The sequence below is a fragment of the Rhinopithecus bieti genome, unplaced genomic scaffold (genome assembly GCF_001698545.2).
Source record: "Rhinopithecus bieti isolate Rb0 unplaced genomic scaffold, ASM169854v2 scaffold_39870, whole genome shotgun sequence".
NCBI lineage: Eukaryota > Metazoa > Chordata > Mammalia > Primates > Cercopithecidae > Rhinopithecus > Rhinopithecus bieti.
This window is the reverse complement of record NW_016817144.1, coordinates 1,043,360-1,046,078: the sequence shown is the minus strand read 5'-3', so window position 1 is coordinate 1,046,078 and position 2,719 is coordinate 1,043,360.

Below are 2,719 nucleotides of genomic sequence, written 5' to 3'. Positions count from 1 at the left end.
TTTCTAAAAAAAAAAAAAAAAAAAAAAAAAAAAAACACAAAAAATTAGCCAGGCGTGGTGGTGCGCACCTGTAATCCCAGCTACTCGGCAGCCTGAGGCAGGAGAATCGCTTGAACTCGGGGGGTGGAGGTTGCAGTGAGCCAAGATTACGCCATTGTACTCCAGCCTGGGCAACAGAGTGAGACTCCATCTCAAAACAAAACATTAAAAAAAAACCAAAACAATCAAGGAACTGGACATCGTGGCTCACACCTGTAATCTCAGTACTTTGGAAGGCTGAGGCAAGAGGACTGTTTGAGTCCAGGAGTTTGAGACCACCCTGGGCAACATAGCAAGACTCCATCTCTACAAAAAATAAAAATAAAATAATTTAAAGATAAAAAGAAGAATATCTCATGACATATGAAGATAATACGAAATTCACATCTCAATGTCTGTAAATAAAGTTAGATTAGAACCCAGCCACACCCATTCTGTGGCTGCTTTCATCACCATTGAGTAGTTTCAACAGAGATCTTCTGTCCTACAATGCTGAAAATATTTACTATCTGACCCTGTATGAAAAACGTGTGTTTACCCTTGTTCTGGAGAAAAACTGTACAAACATCAGCCCACATATCAACCCCTTACTGGTCCCGTCTGAAAGCTGAGGGGAAGTTCATTCTTTCAATTTGCCTGCGGTACCTCGGGGGTGGGAGGCTGGGCTAGGAGGGGTGTCAGAAGAGACTCACTCAAAGATGCAAAGATCCAGCCAGGAAACAAACTTGCTCCAGGTAAAGGAGAATCAGAAGATGACAGTACCGGCCAGCCAGGGAGCTGAGGCCACAATTTATGAGTAACAAGGAAGGGAGATAACTTCATCCCATTGATAACCATTTTGGAGGTTGATATTATTGGGTTTTTTCTTTTTTGAGACAGGGTCTCACTCTGGAGTACAGTGCCCAGGCTGGAGTACAGTGGCACAATCACAGCTCACTGTAGCCTCGAGTTCCTAGGCTCAAGTGATCCTCCTACCTCAGCCTCCCAAGTAGTGGGGACTGCAGGCATGCGCCACCACACCCAGCTAATTTTTTTCATTTTTTGTTGAGACGGGGTTTCAATATGTTGCCCAGGCTGGTCTCTAACTCCTGAGCTCAAGCGATCCACTAGCCTTGGCCTCCCAAAGTGCTGAGATTACAGGCATGAGGCCACCACACCCAGTCAGCTTTTTTTTTTTTTTTTTTTAACAGATTGGAGTCTTGCTATGCTGCCCAGGCTGGCCTCAAACTTCTGGGCTCCAGCAGTCCTCCTGCTTCAGTCTCTGGAGTAGCTGGGATTACAGGTGTGAGCCACTATGCCTGGCTCCCATATTATTGTTTTATTACTATTTTTACTTTTAGCAGAATCAGACTGGCGTGCCTTTTTTCTTTTCTTTTCTGTTCTCTTCTTTTTTCTCTTTTCTCTTTTCTCTTCTCTATTTTCTCTCTCTTCTCCCTTCTCTTCTCTTCTCTTTTCTTTTCGATGGAGTCTTGCTCTGTCACCCAGGCTGGAGTGCAGTGGTGCGATCTCAGCTCACTGCAACCTCCACCTCCCGGGTTCAAGCCATGCTCCTGCTTTAGCCTCCCAAGTAGCTGAGATTACAAGCGCCTGACACCACACCCAGCTAATTTTTATATTTTTGGTAGAGACAGGGTTTCACCATGTTGGCCAGGATGGTCTCAAACTCCTGACCTCAGGTGATCTACCCACCTCAGCCTCCCAGAGTGCTGGGATTACAGGTGTGAGCCACCACGCCCAGGGCCTTGGCATGTGTTTTCTACTTCCTCATGGCTGCCTATGGGTTGGTCCCCCCAAAAGACATCTGAATGGAATATCCACCAAACAGAATACATTCGGCTTCCCAGGCTTTTAACTCTTTTAAGATATACTTCAGCACAGCCAGAACTGCAATGCAAACCAAAGGGTTGGAGGCTGTCTGCCAGAGAGCCACATATCCTGGCATCTGCCCCAGAAACAGGCAATGGAGCAAAGCAAAATAGAGTCAACCAAACCAATGAGGGAAAACATCTTACCCCCCACCTGCCAAATGCTGCTTGCCAGAAGGATGTCCAGAGGGGAAAATGGTCGGCTTTGCCAGGGACTGAAGGCCTCACTTCAGGGTCCATGCAGGTCCTGCTCTGAAGGCCACCCAGAGCCCAACCACAGAACAACAGTGCCATCTGCCCTGAAGTCTATGGTTGGCCCCCATGGCTTCTCATTCCTTGCTTGGAACTGCGTGACTTTCTTTCTTTCTTTCCTTCTTTCTTTCTTTCTTTTTTTTTTTTTTTTTGATTTGGAGTCTCGCTCTGTCGCCCAGGCTGGAGTGCAGTGGCACAATCTCAGCTCACTGCAAACTCCGCCTCCTGGGTTCAAGTGATTCTCCTGCCTCAGCCTCCTGAGCAGCTGGGATTACAGGCGCCCGCCACCACGCCAGGCTGATGTTTTTACTTTTAGTAGAGATGGGGTTTTGTCATGTTGGCCAGGCTGATCTCGAACTCCTGGCCTCGGGTGATCCGCCCACTTCGTCTCCTGGAACTGCGTGACTGACACCCAGCACAACTTGATGTCCTGTCACACTTGCAATTTCTCAGCATTTTTTGTTTATTTATTTATTTTATCATTATTATTTTTGAGACAGAGTCTTACCACTCAGGCTGGAGTGCAGTGGAGGGATCTCAGCTCACTGCAGCCTTGACCTCCT